The sequence below is a fragment of the Mauremys reevesii genome, linkage group 3 (assembly GCF_016161935.1).
Source record: "Mauremys reevesii isolate NIE-2019 linkage group 3, ASM1616193v1, whole genome shotgun sequence".
Lineage (NCBI taxonomy): Eukaryota > Metazoa > Chordata > Testudines > Geoemydidae > Mauremys > Mauremys reevesii.
This window is the reverse complement of record NC_052625.1, coordinates 59928516-59948288: the sequence shown is the minus strand read 5'-3', so window position 1 is coordinate 59948288 and position 19773 is coordinate 59928516. Positions and strand designations below refer to the sequence as shown.

At 42.4% G+C, this 19773-nt stretch overlaps 1 protein-coding gene across 12 annotated transcripts in view; it reads right to left on the bottom strand.

Moving 5' to 3' along the window:
* LRFN2 (leucine rich repeat and fibronectin type III domain containing 2) overlaps positions 1-19773 on the bottom strand; it is a 289298-nt gene that overhangs the window by 204281 nt on the left and 65244 nt on the right. The window contains exon 1 of one of the 12 annotated variants that reach the window (XM_039532862.1): positions 1451-1471. The exons of the other annotated variants lie outside the window; for them this stretch is intronic. The gene's annotated coding sequence lies outside the window, so the exon portion shown is untranslated. Of the gene's footprint in view, positions 1-1450; positions 1472-19773 lie in introns of those variants that run through there. 12 annotated transcript variants of the gene reach the window in all.

The following is a 19773-nucleotide window of genomic DNA, read 5'->3' as shown; positions in this document are numbered from 1 at the left end:
CTGATCATCAGGCATATAAACCTACTCCCAGTAATATGCATGGAGGGAATAGGATCAAATGTTTATTGAAATGATTGGGAAGGATTTGTTTTTTATCTCTGAGGAGGCAGATGTTTGTTATGGGTTGTTTTCAAACCAGATAGAGCACACTGAAAGAACCATGACACAGGATTTCTCAGTTTCTCCCTTTGCTACTTAATTGCTCCTTGTTTTCATTCAGCACCAGAAGGTCTTTTACTGGATCCCTTATTAAATCTACATGTTAACAGCTAAAATCACTTATGGTGCAATGAGTCTCTCCTCCCCAACATACGCAGATGCCATCCACCCACTAATACCAGAGCCCACCTCTTCCTTGGCCACAGATGATTATGTTTGAAGTTATCACCCTATTTCCCTTTCCTCATTCCCATCAGCAGGCAGCCACAAAGGAAGGATTGTTATTTCTACTTGGTATGTTGTTTACTTAACCTCATCTGATGCATGGCTAGAGAATAGCTATGGAATCTGCACATCTGATGCCATTTTGGACTCTCTCCCATCAGAGGAGATGAATGCAAGTTATGATACAAGGAGTGAAAGATCACTCTCTCACCTACTTCCTATAGCTCGGCCATTTCTCAGATGACTACTTCTCCAATACTGCTCACCCCAGTCCACATGTGTGTTCTTATAGCTGCTTTTAGAAGTTTATCCTTTACCCAACAGTGTGAAAATCAAAAGGACTCAGACAAGTTCTTTAGAATCATCCAAATGAAGCATTGCAGGATTTCATCACAGCTTTGTACATAAAGGGACCATCTTCATCTCTGATATAACTCCACTGACTTCAAGGGAAAGATTTGGCCCAATATTATCCTGCAATGAGCTTTCACATACTTTTTTTTTTAAAGTGGATTTTCAGAACAACAAAAAAACAACTGAAATGCAGAAGCAGCTCTTAGTCATCATTTACTTTTGACTGACCTCATCCTTAATCCTGCTTTTCCTTCTTCTTAGACACTATACTGACATGGACTGGGATGCACCAGTCCAGCCTCTTATGTTGTAACCAACCAGAATCCAAGCCTTTGGATTTGACTGCTATTCCAGGGTCTCTCTCCTTATCTTACCCCTGCCCATCACAGCTACTGTGACAGCACAACACCTGCCGGTAGGATTAGAGGCCAGCTCAGAGGAGTCATGCCCAGAGGCCTTTTAAACAACATATTATAGACCTTATTGTACCCATAATTGCCACATCCATAATCCCAGCATCCATACCAGCTACCCCTTTAGCAGGCCTGTTGGCTCTTAGCAGGCACATCTAGTTATGCCATTAGTTTTTGTGACCTGAAGCAAGAATTCTGAGGGAAGACTTCCAGAGACACTTACACCTCACAGAAAACTTTGGCAAGACAATTCTGCTTTAAATGCCTGATCCTGTGACGTGCCAAGCATCCTCACTCACCTCCTTCTAAAGTCAATGGCAGCAGACTGAGCATTGTATCAGACTCTTTTCTGTAGGTCTCTTCTCTTCTGTTTTTAGTAGACATTTTGTATGGGGAGATGCTGTTTGGTTGGCACAGGTTCATTTGTTGCAACTACTACCCGACCTGAAGACAAAACGATAGTTTGTTGCAGTGGAGATGAGGGTGTTGTCATAAACATTCAGGTGGGAAATAAGGCAGCAGGAAGAGATTGGAATCCAAAGTAGTGTTTTTAAAATCCCATTTCCATGCAGACAGAGAGTGGAAAAAAAGAAAGATGCGCCTGGAGAAGTAAAGATGTCTCTAAAGGACATATTTTTCAGTTTTCTGTGCAGCCTCGTTGTGGGCCTTTTAATGACATGTTTACATCTGCTAGTTTCACACAGGGCTCTGGCAGCCTCCCAGACAGAAGGTAATTTGGGTTATTAGAATCAGAAGAACCTACTACAATCCCCCTCCACCCAATGTGGAGGCGGGCTATATGGGAAAGTGACAGCTGGTGCCAGAATAAGTGTTTTGTCACACTGAGGTTGACTTGATTTTTGTTTTTTTAAATTATTATTATTACAGGGCCCTGTGCTGGTAGCCCACCCTGTTTCAGAGGAAGCTAGCATTGTACAGTAAAAGTGGATCAGCACCTTGCCATGATTTATATATCTGGGCCATGAAGATATAAATCCAGACATTTTAGTGAGAAACTTGGTCATGATAATCATAGAATCATAGGACTGAAAGGGGCCGCAAGAGGTCATGTAGTCCAGTCCCCTGCACTCATGGCAGGACTAAGTATTATCTAGACCATCCCTGACAGGTGGTTGGAGGTTTTCCAAGAGCAGGTTAGACAATGGTGGAGATTCCACAAGCTCCCTGGGCAATTTATTCCAGTGCTTAACCACCCTGACAGTTAGGAAGTTTTTCCTAATGTCCAACCTTAATCGCCCTTGATACAATTTAAGCCGATTGCTTCTTGTCCTATCCTCAGAGGTTAAGGAGAACAATTTTCTCCCTCCTCCTCACAAACTTTTATGTACTTGAAAACTGTTATGTCCTCTCTCAGTCTTCTCTTCTCCAGACTAAACATCCCCATTTTTTTTCCAATCTTCCCTCATAGGTCACATTTTCTAGACCTTTAAATCATTTTTGTTGCTCTTCTCTGGACTTTTTCCAATTTGCTCACATCTTTCCTGAAAGGTGGTGCCCAGAACTGAACACAATACTCCGGGCGAGTTTAAATGATAAGTCAAACCTTAGAGGGCTCAGGGAAAAGGTAATGGGATACAGTAATCAGCCCATTGGTTTTAGGTCACTGATTCAAGTTGATAGGCATGGCTAGAAGTTACTTGGTGGCCTTCGTGAGAGGTGTTGCTGCTTCTCAGTCTAGCTCCTAGTGGACAGGTGTCCACAACACATTAAAAAACCCAACCCTACTGAAACTAACCTAAGTGAGTGACATCCTTGGAGTCTCAGCAGAGATCCCAAAATGTGGGCTGAATAAGGAATGAATCATCTTTCTAACCCTATATGTGATCTTTGTAGGTCAGGTCTGACATAGTAAGGGAGGAGATTGCACTGCCACTGCCCATATTGTACCTTTTGAGTCGATAACTGGCAGAATTTAGTCTCCAGGGCTGTCGATCTGGTACCTTTTCTCAACATTAATTCACTTTAAAAATCTATTTAAAAAATCCCCACCTACGCCTATTAAGACTTGATTATTTGAGTCAGCTTCTCCACACATGGAGGCATATGGTCTTTGTATAAATACAAAATCCATTGTGAAGCACATCTTTTTTCTTTTGGCACACTCCCCAAAATGGACCTGCCCCTGCAGCATTTCAAACTTCAGCCAGACAGACAGATGACTCTTTGCAAAAGGACAGAACGACATGACTTATAAGGAATTGTCAAAGAGTTGTCAGCTCTGATCCCATCTCTGAAGAGCAGGGAAAACAGACACTGCTGCGGCAATGCTAAATGCGTTGTTTATATTTCCCATATGGGGGAAACTAAATCCATATTTGAATTTAAACAAGAATCACTAACGCTCTGAACAGTGGGAGAGGGTGAGGGCAAAGCAGCCAATAGTGGCTTGGAGGGTTGACTCTGTTGCTCTCTGCACCGGATACATCGGCATATTAAGCAGCACAAACTGTACAGCATTAAGATGCAACAGAAAATAGTTGTACTAGAGAGGAGAGAACAACACAGCGTACGTGAGCAAGAATCTGCATAGTCTGTATGATAGAATTCATCTGAAGCTTTTTATATTAAGCCAGCCTACAGAGATTCCTCCCACACCTCCACCCCCCAGCTCCATCCCCATTGCAATACTTTTCTTCCCAAAAACTACTGGCTAATTTGGATGAGATTTGAAGCCTCCTTTGCTTTACATGATTGTTTTTAGCCAGCTTCATCACAGAGTGTGTCAAATGGCACAGACCACATACGTGGCAATTTGTAAGCACTGCAAACTAATCACCCAAACAGTGATAACAGTGAAACTGTAACAAGCCTGAGTTACCAGCCTCTCCCTCCTTCACCGTCCCCTCAAGTCTTCATTATAGTGTTCTCTCCAGTGGAGACCGTTCTATGCAAAGTCAACACCTACTGCACAGAGGTATTTGAAATGGCATGGTTTCCCCCTAGGGATAGGAAATAACTGTGGTAATTGTGTGGTACCTGCTGGCAAGTGTTGACTTTGCAGTGGTGACTACTGTATTATAAAGTTAATTCTTTGTAGACTAATCAATGCATTTGTTCTGAACTGCACCAAATTTTAAGCTACTAATATCATGTCTTCCAGAGCTTGTCTCTTCTTTGAGTATAGTGCAAAGTTACCTTCTCTATTAATATCCACAATAAAGTATGGAAAATAACTCCACCGGTCCTGGTGCCTCCTTGGCACCTCCCTGGAAAAGAGGTGAGATGAGCCCCTGCCCAAAGTGATTCTTGCTGCAAAACCAAATGTTCTTTGTTTGTTTTGGGTGTGGATTAGTTGGGATTGTCACTGAGTCCAGAATGCTACAGTATACTAGCTGTCCAGTTCACATTTAGAAAAGAAAAAAAGTATTTCAGTGTGTCCAGTCATTCTATTTGAACTTGCTGGCTACATGGCTGATCTCCACTTTTTTGTTTTTAAATTCTAGCAGAACAGTTTGTTGTACAGGTATTAAATGTGTGTGCTTGATATTACTCCACTATATCACTTACATGTCCCCACCCCCCAAATGCCCAGCTTGTCAGATATTTGACTCCCTGCAAGAACTGGCAACATCGGACCGACATGACATGGTATATACCTGCCAAAGTACCCATCCCCCACCTGTCCACCTTGCCAGTCTTGGATGCCCGGCAACAACAGCACCCCCCTTACCACCAACCATCGTGAGACAAGACACTGAACCTGGTTCCAGCTTCCCTCCTCCGCCCCTCCTCTTCTCCCCCATCTGTTCCTTTACCTTCCATTTCTTCCTATGACATCTGCCAAGGTCTCTGTTCTTGTACTATATGTTTTTATATGCAGAGTTGATCTGTCCAGCAAAGTTCTTCCTTAGGTTTACAGGATTTATTATTCCTCCAGGAAGCGTAAGTGAGTCACATCTTACTCTATTTTTCAGTTTTGCCTCTAATCCAAACAAAATTATTATTCTTCCCTCCAAACCCCTTTCAATCTGATCACACTGGAGATTTTTTTTTTAAATTGCCATCAACACTAAAAAAAAAAATTCCTTTGAACTCCTTTTCATACCGAGAGGGAAGCAGAAACCAAACTAAGGTTCATTTTGCAACAGAAACATTATCTAGGCTAACAATAAAGTTATACATTTATCTAATGCCTTTAAAATCCATCACAGAAGGGTTCCCTAACATCGAAGAGGTGAGTACGTCTATAAAGAGATATGAATGTGTATCTATATAGATGTATAAACAACCTAGCACTTACCTTTGAGAAGTAACATTTATCCCTGGTTCACAATAATTTCAGACAGGCACTTAGACCCTCTTTCTATGCCACGCATCGTTTTTCAAAAGGAGATAATATCAGACAAAATCCTAGGTTGATCTCCGGCTTCCCAAATCGCAGACTAGCATTGCTGGCAGATGGAAGCTGATTTAGTGAAGTCCAAGTGAGTGAATCCCTGAGACTCCTTATTCAGTAAAATCCAAAGCACACTTACACACACACCAAAAAAAAAATAGAAGTGAATAACTTGCTCTTTTTCTTGCTTGATTTAAAAACCCCAGTCTTGGAAGGCTAAGCAGCCTGCAGGCTTTTCAAGGATTTTGATCCCAGTGCATCCAGAAGTACCACATGCATTTTGGCATTGCGAGTCTTCACATTCATATTAGCAAGCTCATCTTGTGTGTGTGTGTGTGTGTGGAGGCACTGGGATGAGGGGGACGACAACACGGACAGGGGTGAGCGAGAGGGATACACACACACACGCAGAGCTGGAAAAAGGAAAAAAAGCAAACTGGAGTGATCTCACAAAGTGCTCTAGATGGCAGAGCCTGCACAGCTTGTAAGACAAGCAGTGTGGGGAAAAAAAATCCACACACGCCACCCTAGCAAGCAGCTCCAGGAATTCTTCTTACCTCTTCTGCTGATATAACATACAGCAAGTGCTTTATGCTGCATAGGAACCCTGGCAGACAAGTCAATATGCTCTCACTACTTCTGAAATAACAAAACGTCCAACGGGAGAAAAAAAACAACAAGGGAAAAATAGATGCTAAAAATAAAGGTACTCAGAAATAAAAGTGTCTTGGATGGCAGGGGGGAAGAATACTTGGTGCCATAGGAGCATGCAAACCCCTGCTCCTAACACAGATTGGCTCTGTAATTATGTGGCAAAGCACTGCCTTCCTAAGCCATTGCATAATAATAGAATCCTAAGCTGGGCAGACACTGCCTGACATGCTAAATCCTCAGAAGCAACATTCAACATTTGTTGGCAGAAAGCATGTCAATTCCCCGGGATGGGGGGGGGAGGGGGCACTTGGGGAGAGGTGAAATTTTAGAGGGAAACACACAGGCTGTAAAGGGCTGTTGAATGGCAACTGTGCCAAAAATGTTACTACCAAGGTAGTTATAAAACAATCTAATAGCACTGTCAGTTCCATTCATATTGTTTAATAGTAGAGGAAGAATATTTCCTGGATATATTTCAGTAGCTTCAGTGCCAGCAAGAGGAGAGGGCAAAGGGATTATTTTATTTTATTTTGCATGCTGCTGGCTGCAAGTAGATCTTCCTTTGTACTGAAAGGCATAGGAATGTTTAATCATCATCATCAGCCAGGGGGGTTGATAGCCCTTTCAGGTAACAGCCCGTCAAACCTCAACCTTGTATCATCTTTCTTCTGCTTCCACTGCCTGATGAAGTCTCTTGTATGCATCTGGGGGAAAGCAGAATGCTAGATTAGAAAAGGGGCTGGGGAGAAGAGGGTTGGTTTATAATGTACTTGCAGGAAAGAAATACAAGTACAGCTTTGCAGTGGCATCTTAAATAAGAATCACTTTGCCAGATCAGATCCAGAGCCCCCCCACCCCACCCCCCGGCCACTATCCTGTCTCCAATAGTGGCCAGCACCACATGCTTCATAGCAAGTGCAAAAAACTCTCTAACTTCCACTAAGGCGGCGGCAGCTTATGCCCTGGAGAATGACCACCTTCCCCCATTCCAATGACACACAAGATCTGAATCCACTCTCACGCTGGTATAACTTCACTGAAGCCCATGGAGATTCACCAGTGTGAAACTGGGGTGAGATCAGAAACTGGTCCAAGTCATGAAAGGTGTGGTTTTCCACACCCAGCCATGGTAGTGGCCAGTCTGTCTATTGCTTCTCATATGCATACAGAGGGCAACCAGGCAATGGGACCAGCAGAATCAGTTGCATAATAGAAATGGGTCTTCAAAACGCGTCAAGCTTTCCAATACAATCTTGTTGGCCTTCTAAAGTGATCGCAAAAGTCAAGGCTGCGCATCTGAGATGCTCATAGTGACGTGTCACTGTAGACAGCTCTGGACCCCCTCAAATAGCCTCTTCTCCTGATTCCCTGGGGTGCCCTCAGTACAGAGAGGTGATCATAGCAGACACCAGGCAGAGTTTCCACACAGAGATGTTCCCTGTATACTATGCTGTGGGATCAGCGTAGGTACTTACACTGGTACAGTGAATACAGGGGAAACAGCTGTATGTGGGATACATTTCACTTATGAGCCCATGCTACACATGGTATCAGTAATAGTGAGGCCAGTCCTGAAGTTCCTTTATCTTCACTCAGGCAAAACTCCCACTAAAGTCAGGGAGTAGGGAAGGCTTTAGGATTTGGCCAGATCTTTTCATTTATAGACCTCAAAGTATTTTAGAAGGATGGGTATATTAAGTAAGTATCTGCAAAGAGCCGTTCTCCTCCCCCATACCTTTGGCTTAAAATCTAAACAATGGTTTTCATTTGCTAGGAAATGCCGACATTTCAAAATTTTCTTTAGTCCCAAATCAGAAGGAAGAGTCAGTTTCCTGCAAAAATGAAAATTCTGAATATATTTCATTTCAGAAGCATCAGTACAACCTTATCAAAATGCTTCGGATCACTTCAAAGTCAAAACAACGAAGTTAAAATGATGTCAGTATAAGAAAATATAATATTTACTATTAATACAATACTCAAGTCAAAATGATAAATCGGGCATATCAAAACAAAATAGTTGGTCATCAAAAATATAGACAAATTTAATAAGATCCTGAAAAACATTTGGATTTAATCTAATTAGTATTTTCTGATGGAAAATGCTTCTGTCAGAAATTTTTGACCTGATCTAGATAGCAGCAGCAATGTGGTAGCATGCTGAGACCATGGACAGAACCATCTTCTATCTGTTGTATGGCTATACCTGTTCCCCCTGCCCTCCCCTGCCCCCGAACACACACTTCTAAGAGCAACACTGAGGGGCCCTGCAGGGAAAACACCACCAAGATTTTCAATAATAGGTACCATACCTAGAAATATCTAAGTAAGTGACCTGATGTTTTAAGGATGCTGAGAAGCTGACTGAAGTCAATGATCAGTTCTTAATCAGGCCACTTATTTAGATCCCTATAACATGGATTTAGGAGCCTGAGAGACACCAACTTCTGAAAATCTCGGTTCATGTGTTTCAAATGGAAAAAAATTAAACCAAAGGCATAATCACATACGGTTCTTACAAAAGATGTGGCAGGGCAGCACAGACAGAAAACAAGTCTCTTGATGCTATCAAGGACTAATAATAGGACTATGCTTCCAAATCAGACACCAAAGCACTAACCACAAAATGTCATTGCAATGCCAGAAATCAATGAAGTCCATAAAAATCTCTCACCAGCTACCAACTGTGGACACTGAACTTTGATAACAGAGAGGTTTCTTGTTCAACGTGTAATACCAGATCTAGTGTCAACACCCAATGAAGATTTGAATGAGATTACATCAGGGCAAAGGAAACACATACTTTTGTAGTCGTCAAGATGATTCCACATGCTGCAAACATCACTCATCTTCATGAACATGCAGCTAACATGTGCTGAATATTTTACCACTGTGATTGACAATGCAAATTGTCATGGGCATCTGGAGATCATGTGGTTCCACTTCTCCCATCCTGGAACCCTCCCCCCCCCCCCCATAGAATTGGTCTGCATGGACTTGAAGTGGATGTTTAATCAATGGCTGCCAAACAACTTCATTTATTGGAGGATTGGTCCAAAAACCACAGATCATCACTGGCTGTCTTGATAGAAATAGCTACATGGCTGGTATGAAGTAAACCCATCTACTGTCAGAAGACTAGAAATGCTAGTAGAGATTACACATTTCTTGGACATCAGGCAGTTGAGCAATGTATGAGTCCCTGAGAGTTGTGCACACATGAACCCACTAGCATAACATTTTTCCCTATGGGTTTAAGAACAGCTCTAGCCAGGGCACAAAAAACTGACCGTGCCATTCTGTAACAGGGTGACTGTTCCCTTCAAAGTGCCTGAGACTTCTGGAGCAGATGAAGGCCAAGGGAAGGGCAGAGGCAGGTGGTGGGAGAAAGAAAGATGGTCCTGGGGGAATAGTTAGTGCTTCTGGGGGTGGGAGAAGAGAATCTCTCTACTGTTCCTGTAAGGGCCCAGGATCAGGATCCTTGTAGTGCAGCATGAGGGGCTAAGGCACTACCTCAGGCCAGAAGGGGGTGCTTTCGGATGGCATCCACCCACACCTCTCTTTTCCCTGCAACTCATTAAGAGGAAAATCCAGTTCTCAAGTCTGCAGCCACAATGGTTCAATGCAGAACAAGTATAGTTCCACCATGCAATGGAAAGGACTGGATTCCAGGGAACTGGGCAGATGGTGCAAGGAGCTCAGCTCCACAAGGAAAGTGGTGGTGAGGCACAGGCAGTGCAGGGCCAGAGCCAGAAGAACCAGTGTTGTATGCATCTTCCAGTACCCCGCCCCCTCCATACAATGGGACCAGGATCCGATCCCATTTTTGCTCTATGGGGCAAGATTATTTGGGTTCCTACCAGGCTGAAGTGGATGTGTCCAAAGTTTTATAAGAAGATTTCTTGCAAGATTTCCAGCCCAACCCTACAGAACCAAGGCATTCTGATAAACATCCGGGACAGATTATCTGTTGACATAAATTGTTATAGCTCCACTGAATTCAACTGAGCTGAGATGATGTAAACAAACTGAAAACCTGGCCCCAGATCATTTGGTTGCTTAGATGGATTGATCCCAAATTTTAAACCTTTGCAGAAATTCACCCGTCACTATTCCTTTCTTCCTCTTGCCTAGGATCAGCCATGATATATTTAAAGATGCACACACATTCACAGCCAATATCATAGACACAGACTCATGCTATAAGGAGTCATGTTCTGCTGGTGGTGTTTTTCCCATTATAAATGGTGTCCTAAAATGGGGCTCAGCTTTTCCATATTTTTATTATTGTAGCACCTAGGTATCTAGGTCATAAATCAGGACCCCGTTGTGCTAGGGACAGTACAAACACACACAAAAAAAGAGACCGTTACTGCCCCAAATAACATATGTTGACATGGTATCTTTAATCATTGGAATGTTCCCTGGTCTATTGTGATAAAGGATAACAACTATTAGTGTTCTCCTTTAACTCAGTTGGTAGGAGTTTGTGTCACATGGTTCCATGTTCAGTCTCCAGTTATGACCCTGGTATGTTGTTGCCATGATTTGTTACTAAAAAGAAACATATTGCAGGTTGCCTCTGCCAGACACATGGTTCACAAAATTAGAAAAGGCCACATCACTATTTAGAAGCATGGACAGTTTGACACGCTAAATCTGGCGGTGGACTTGCTCTATTGGTTTAAGTACTTTAAATCCAGGATGGCGCAGATGACAGAATATTGTGAAGTTGAATACTAAAAAGTTTTCAAGTACAGTTTGTAGATCCAAACAATCATTTTGAAACATTAACTAAACATTAACAGCCTGAGGGTTCATTTAATTTCAAATGACTAAGATGATTATGGTCAAATTAGAAGGCTCCAAAAGATGTTCTCAGATGCTCTGCAAGAAACATAGAGCATTGTTTTTATCCTCAAGATATTCTCTCCAGGTTGTCTCTCTTCAGCCAGACCTTACAAACAGGAGGAAATGTGTGTTTCCATTGACACTGTCACATATCCAGATCAGTGGGTGAAAATTAATACTATTTGAGTAATAGGCTTAAAGACCAATAGGGATCGTCACAACCATCTAAATCTGACCCCCTACATAACACACATCATATAATTTCATCCAATGATTCCTGCATCAAGCCCATCCAGTCTTGATTTAAAGATTTCCAGTGATGGAGAATTCACCCCCTTCTCTTGGTAAATTGTGCCAATGGCTCATTACCCTCACTGTTAAAAATCCACACCATATTTTGTTAGAGAAGCAGTTCTGGTGAATTGCCAAGAGAAGCTCAGAGTGGTAACAGTTACTGTATTTGGATTTCTCTGTCCAGCAAATGTGGGGAGAAGAAAAGTAGGTGTTTCTCCAAAACACGCGGAGTTGTTTTACTTTGGAGTAAGAGTGCACTTGGACACCAGTACAATTTATTTGCTTGAAAGGCTTTTGTAATGGTCACCTGTTTCTGCACAGCATGTTAATCAAAGTGGAAAGCATCTTTGGCAATACTTCAATTCCTGTAATTTCTTGGAGAAACAACTACTTTTCTTTGCAGCTGGAGGCAACGACATCCTACATTCTGCCTGACAGGGAACAAGACCTTGCCCTCATCTTGTTTACAATTTAAGACTGGGATTGCCCTCAACTGCTGTTGCCACTAGGTGCTCCTCATACTCAGCGCCTCATGCACAGGCACTCATTGGCATAAAGGCATAACACAGGAGTGTTGATAAGAGACTGATTTTTATTTCCTGGCCCTAGTCACTCCAAATAAGTCAATGTTGCAAAAAGGGTATGTATGCCTGTCACCTGGCAGGGGATCCACTGTCTGAAATAGCTCCTATTTACACTCATGTCACAGAACGGGATCTGTTGCAAACAAACCACTAGCAGTTTGGACAGTGAAATTTTACTGGCAAATTCTGCAACTACTTCTTGTTTATGATCTGCTTCACTTTTCAATACTCAGGCACTATTCCAAATACAGCTGCATTTGTATTTTCAGCACTAAAAGGGAATGGCTAAGTTTTCCACTTAAAAAAAATCCCTAGCTGTTAAACCAAAACCACAGCAGCCAAGACTGAAGAGTCAACATTTTCCAGTAGTTACCATACCACAGGATCTGATCATGACAGATCAGAATTAATCTATAAATTTATATTTATACGAGATTAATTCTAAACGTTATACTAACATAATATAAGCCCTGTCTATGACATTTGACCAAGATTTTGCATGTTATTAGGCTCAAACAAAAGAGCCAGCAGTCTTGGAGTGGGGGAAGCTTAGATGGGCCAGGAAATAATTATTATGTGGTAACACCTTCCAAAGGATTTTAAATTTCAAAAGGGAGAGATACAAACTAGGTACTGGCGCTTTAAAATGAGTATAGTGAAAACAAGATCAAAAACATGTTCCAAGTGTTAGGTTTTGAGAATGTTTTTTTGGGAAATAACACTAGATCTAAATGAAGGGGTCCTAGCAGATAGTGGGAGAAATGGTTATTGTGCAGAAGACAGGGCCTATCCCACCATCTACACCAGATGCTACATCTGATCAAACATCCCATTGCTGAAAACTGACGTAACCTATACCTGCATGCCCGAGTCACTAATAAATTCTGTCACACCTCTAACATCAAAAAGGGTAACAGACTATAAGGCATTTGGAGCAAAGGGGGAGGATGACATGACACTAGAGACTGTCCATGATATGCTGCCTGTTAACAAACAGTAAGGGACAAAAGGGACAAGCTGGAGGAAAAAGGATACATGTGCCAGAAAGATAAAGGATGGCTTATTCCCCTGGAAACCACATGAATAGGGTCTATCTAGAGTAGCTTTGGCAGAGTTTAAGGCTCGATTTGTCATCCATGACTTTCTTTTGTTTTTTCCCCAATATATTAATAAACTTGCTTTTTGTGAGATCAGAGTCTCAGATTATTTTCAAGATAAAGTCATTGCAATACATCCTTGAAAAGAAGACAAGCATTTGCAGAGATGCAATGTTGAAAGGAATACCAAGTAGAAGCAGGGAGATAGTATTGCTTCTGTATATTGCATTAGTGAGACCTTACTAGAACGCTGTCCAATTCTGGTGTCCACATCCTTTTAGAGTTCAGAAAAGAGCCTACACAAATGATTTGACGTTTTGGGAGGCAGAGGGGATCGACCTTCATTGAGAGTAGCTTTTAGTGTAGCGGACTAAGGACATAACAAATTCAAGAGGCTGGAAGCTAAAGCAAGACCAAGTCAGAGTAAAAAAAATTATTAATACAGCACCTTAGTCATAGGCCATTGTGCATAAAATTCAGATTAAAAATAAGGCTCATTTTTTACTGTTAGGATAATTAAACATTGGAAAAAACTTACCTAGTGATGTGATGGATTCTCTAGAGCTCAGTGGAGAAACTTTGACAGCTATATTCCATCAGAATATGCATTTCCACTGAAATCTAAACATCTAGTGAAATCAGGTAGATTTATCTGGAATGTTATTTAGGAAAACTCCCAAAATAAGGAGTTCCAACAATGTTGAAATGGACTGTTCAAGAACGTTGGAATGAAACCGATTTTCTGTTTGGAAACAACTTTGTTTCTTAATATTGTATATTACACACTAATACAAAATAGAAGTCTCAAAATCAAATATTAAGTTAGTCAAAACAAAATGTTTTTAATGACAAAACAATTTAGGGAGGAGGGGCAATTTTTTTTTGAAGGATTTCAGAATTTTTAGTTTTCACTGCTGTTCAAAACAAAACCAGATTTTGAAATCTCAAAGTCTTTTGTCAAATGGACTTTCTGTCCTCTACCCTGTTTTGGTATTCTCCATCACTTGCTGTCTTTAATTTAAGACTGGATACCTTTCTAAAGTACATGCTCTATTGTTGGGTGAGGTTCTGTGGCCTGCATTATGCAGAAGTTCAGACTAAGTGACCATAATGATCTTATAGTATTTGTGTCATAGATTATAAAAAGGTGGGTTGGGTGGGTGAAGAGAAAAGGGGGAATGTGAGTTATTCTGCCTCCCCGTTGGGGGAGTGGTGGCAATAGGTTGGTTCTACAGAACAGCACAACATTTCTGTGCATTGGTGCAAATGTATAGTGCTGTGTCCTGTCAGTATTGTCCCTCAGCTCTCAGTTTCCCTCCATTCTCTTAGTGTTCTGTATCCCACCACCACCACCATTCTGACAACCCACCCAGTTAACTCCCAAGCTCTATGCTGCCTTGTCTCACCTCCATGCTGTCTATTCCCCTACCACCACCACTCCATTAGGTCCAGTCTTCCCAGCAGAGGGTGTTTGCTACCCTCTCAGCAGTTGTGTCCTCTAAAGAGCTGGTGGGAGTCCTCTGCTTCAGCTATGTGCTCCAAGTCTGTATGAAAATGGAATTTTCCTCCCTACTTCTTGAGACTCCAGCCAGCAGGAGGGAAGCTGCACTCTTTCCTCTGACTCCTCTGCTGGAAGAGTCTAGTACTGCCTCCACTTAGCTGCTGAGCAGAGCGCTGATCTCAACTCAAACCAGGCTATCCTGTAAGGAAGGCGGCCGGAGTGCTGAGCCTGCTGCACACAGCAGCACTTTTGGGACTAGAACGGGCCTCCCCTTTCCTCGTCTCCACCCCAGGCTCAAGAGTGAGGTAGAAATGTGCCTACATTTTCTTACCTCTTGTGAGAGGCATGAGGAAGAAAATGGTACCTATTATGGAAACTTCAGTTGACGTGAGCCCTTAGGAAATGCTACGTAAATCCAGGCTGTTGTCAGCAGTGTCATGAGGAAAGCCACTGGACCAGGACGATTGGGAGGAGAGACCAAAATCTACTGTTACATGACAATTCATTTCTAGTCTGAACAGGGAAATAATATGGCACCTCAGATTATCGTTAGTAATGAGACCCTAATTGAAATCAGGGCCCCAATGTGTTAGGCCCTGTACAAACATAGTAAGAGATACTCTTGGTCCCAAAGAGCCTACAGTCTTAACAGACAAGACCAGTGGGTGAAGGAAAGGAAGGATTATATTATATCCATTTTACAGACAGTGAACAGTGACACTGAGAAGCTAAGTGGCTTGTGCAGGGTCACAGTGGTAGCCTTTGATAGAACCAGGAATTAAACCCAGATCTCCAGGCCACTGCCTAAACCATGAGTCCATCATTCTTCTCAAGAACACAGTAAAGTAGTATGTTGGTATTTTAAGGATGATCACAGTACATTTATAGACCTGATCCTTAGAGGTGCTGCATGCCTCCTTCAGTGCCTGCAGTTTTCAATTGACCTCAGGGGGGTATGTCTATCTGCATTGTAAACCCAGGTTTACAATTGCTGGATCCAGGTCTCAAAACTACGTGGCCACAGCCATACTGAAAACAGACTTTCTGCTTCTGGGAACCCAGGTGTAAACTGCATCAGACCTCAGGCACAGTTGGACTCTGGCTCAGACCTGCCCTGCTAGGTAGGTCCTAGGGCTCAGATCCTGAGGGATTACTGACCCAAGTGAAAAAGATTTGCATGTGGACAGTGTGTGGGGGAGTTGGGCTCAAACCTGAGTCTGAGCTGGGTGTACAATGCAGTGTAGACATTAACCATAAGTCCCACTGGGTGTCAGCCCCTTTCAGTATCAAGCCTGGTGCTTCTAGTTATTATGTCATTTTGCTCACAAGTACTGAAGAAGCTGTATAGAGCCATAGCACTTAAACAACAAACACATAACAGAGAATTTTTTTCTCTTCTCCTGTTTTAAGGAGTCCTTATCACAAAGGATGAGTGGTTGCTGGGTGATGGGTCCAGTTTCAATACCTCAGTATTGTAGTATCTAGTATGAAGACACTAGAGATTCAGCTTTTAAAAGAAGTTGTTGAAGGTGTCAGCATGTTATTTTGATTCTCTGCTTCCCTCCCACTACACCCCTTTTCACCCCATATTAATAAGTTTATTCATGAGAGGCTGGAAGCTGTGGGGATGAGCCTGACAATACTTGGACAATCACTACTCCCTAGAGCGCAGGACTGAATAAAGTTGATTGACACAGCTATGAATATTTAACATCTTATAAAGAAATACAGGAAGGCAAATTAAATGAGCTGCTTGTGCTGTCATTCTTTTCAGCTCACTGAGCCCTCCCTTGTGCTACCTGTCCTGCTGCTATTTGAAGTATCTCTGGAGATTTCACATTTATCTAATATTGTTCCTTGCAAGTTCACTCCCCAGATCAGCTTAAAGAAATAATAAATTTTTTTAAAAAAGGACTTGATACTGATTGGCTATGGTCTCCACATCACAGTGACATTGTGGAGAGGCAGCTCACAAGAAAGCTCTGGGACTCGAGGTAAAACAAAGGTGATGAAGGACCTGCAGGCCTGTAATAGTAGGGAAAAAGAGAACACTCTGGGTTTGAAGCAACAGCACAGATAAATATTAGCCAGATGTGAAACAAGAGCATTATGAAGCAGCTACAACAGTTACTAAGGGCCTGGAGGGATTAATTTATATGAAAAGGTGAGTAGAAATAATGATGTATTTTGATGACCATCATTTTATGTATGACTGAAGATTGAACAAGGGACCTCCAGAGCTTCAAGCATGAAAAGTTTCTACACTTTGAGCAAGCTAAAGAATAAATCCCGTATCTGTAACAAACTCATATTCTCTGTGTGTCATATTGTTCAACATGTGTCACCTGATACATATTGAACAATGGATTACCATATGGCTTTCCTCCAAATGATGGGGATAAGATAACTGTGTACACAAGCATCTGAAGGGTGTCAACATCAAGGATGGAGAGGAACTGTTCGAGGGATTGAAGGAGGTACAGCTAGGAATTATGGGACGAAATTAAAGCCAAATGTAACATTTACTCTTGATAATAGGAAAGATGTTCAAAAATATGACCTCTGTTAAGACCATGGAATGCTCTCCAAAGGAGGTGTGGAAAGCCCTATTGCTAGAGTAATTTGAAACTGGAGTGGACAAAGCCAGCTCACAATAGGGACCAATTAATTCTACAGTGTCCATTGATGAAAGTGATTATAAGTTTTAATGGTCTTTTTCATTAATATGATAGCTCTGGAAGGAAAGAGATACAAGCGCCAGGGATGGACAGAGACCTCTAGAAACTGAAGTTAAAGCAGAGTGTGTCTCTGCCAAATAGGTCCTGATCCAATGCCTATTGAAGTCAATGGGAGTCTATCCATTATGTTCAAAGCATGATGGATCAAGCCCTTAGTAAGCAGTGCTTTGCTCAGATTAATGCATTACATTGGCTCTCTGTGGTTTAGGCACTAGCTTCCACCCAGGGTATATCTATATTGCAATGACAGAATATTATTTCAGCTGGAGTAGACATACCTAATTTAGCTTGTATCTAGCTAGCTCAGGTCCTGAAGCAATGAAGCTGTGTCAATGTGGACTAGCCCTGCAAGTAGTTACCCAGGCTTCCTGGCAGGTTTGTATAGCCTGCATTGAAGTGCATGCTGCCATGGCATCACTAGATTAAGTGTCTACCTGAGCTGCAATCACATCCTGTGACTGCAGTGCAGACCCATACCCCTAGTATCTACTTTGAGTTTGGGGTATTTTTCTAATTATTTGACAGCTGGCTACTAAAAAGAAACACTTCAACCAACCGCACCCTGTTTTAAATGGGAGAAAGCTGGTGGTAGGGCACCTTCCACGAAGGATCTTTGACTCTGGATCACACATCCACCCCTTGGCATGGCAATCTCAGTGTAAAGACATGCCTTTCCCCTCTCTGCCGTGCCCAACTTTCAGCCCAATAGAGGAATCAGAGAGGAGGTGGCGTTTAGGAGAAGCAAGGCCAGCAGTGCCCAGAGGTGTGTTCTCCCTCCGCCTCCCCCCTGCAGTCACTCAACAGCAATGAAACAGCAAACTCTGCAGGCAGTCACCACCAGGCAGAGTAATAGGGAAAAGATCGAGAGAGAGAATCTGACTTCAGGCCCGAAGTGCATGGGAAAGTGCAAGGAGGAGACCCCGAAACACATCTCAGAGCTCACTGCAAGTTCCTTGGGTGGGGGAAGATGGTAAATGAAAAAGGGAGAGAGAAAGCAAAGACACACACACGAGGGTAGGAACAAAGGGAACTATGGGGGACCAGACTGAGTGGAGGGGGAATATCAGTGGAGCTGGGAGCCAAACATAAGTGGGAATTTCAGGTGGAGGTGGGAGGACTCAGGGTTGAGGAATGGGAGAGGAGGCAGGAGGAATTTATAGTGGAAGGAGAGAGTCAGAGTGAGGGAAACAGAATAAGGAAGTCATGGAGAACTCAAAAGAGGAGCCAGCAAAAAGGAGGCATCAAGGACCAAAAAAAGTACTTCTTGTCCCCCTCAACTTTGGGGCCAGAATGACTGTACTCTTGGACAGCTCACAGGCACACCTCAAGCCTGGGTTATTTTCCAAGGCTGCATGCGTGAGGCTGAGCTGATGGCTGTGGGGAGGTCAGACAAGACAGGCCATTTGTGAGATGGGATTGAGCAAGCCATCAGTTTGAATTCTTTCTTTCAGTTTTGTATTTTTGCACAGGTGAACAAATAAATATAACAAAGCCAGTCTGTGCTACAGGAGCTAACCAGAGGTAATCTATTCAATTGGGAGAGCTGGGAAACTGAAATTTTATTTTAATTTATTTTTCATGCCACAGCATTCAAAACAGTCTCTTTAGTGAGAAATTATATTTAATGGAATTCAACACTATTCCCCTTACAAAACAAAATTAAAGACAAAAATCCTCCCTTGGTAGTAAATCCAGAATGTTTTCTGCGTGTCAGATAATAACATACATTAGGGGGCCTGATGCATCACCAAGCTCAAAATTATTTCTGTTTGCACATTGTGTGTGTGTGTGTGTGTGTGTGTGTGTGTGTGTGTGTGTGTGTGTGTGTGTGTGTGTGTGTGTGTGTGTGTGTGTGTGTGTGTGTGTGTGTGTGTGTGTATAATGCATGCAGACAGAGATTTTAAGTGGTTTTTTTGGGGTGCAATGTGTTTCTTTTGATCATACATGTCATTCCTAAATATGTCTGAGGAAAACAAATAAAAACAAATGCTAAAATTGGAAAGGCAGATTCTAATTCTGGATTCCCCCAAGGAGCCCTATCACTTCTATTAGTGTAATAATTAAGCCTTCCCACTTCTGCCCTCCGTTTCTATGCATGGAGCTTGGCACTGCACCAATGCCAAGCACTGGCAGAAGAGCATGGCATTCTTGTTCAGAGAACATTGGCACTGAAAAGGGTCTGCGCTGCACTGCAGGAACTTTGCAGGGACAAGACATACTAGTGTGTGAAGGAGCTCTGACTCTTACAGAAACTCCATCCAAAAATTGTTGTTCCGAGAACTTGAAGGACTATTTTGTGATTTGGCCTAGATGCCCACACAGGGGCATAAGAGCTGATCACACATTGCTGTATTGGTTACTTAGACCTTGTTTCCAGGTGTGAAGTAGTACACGGATGCACATAAAGACAACAGGAAGTGGGTGGAGATGTGTCCAGCACAAGTCAGCTGCCATGGGGGATGCCATTATCTGTTGCTGAATTAGGCCAGCAGCAAAAATCACTACAAATATATCAGAGCAAAAGGTACACAGGGAGGGGAATGTTT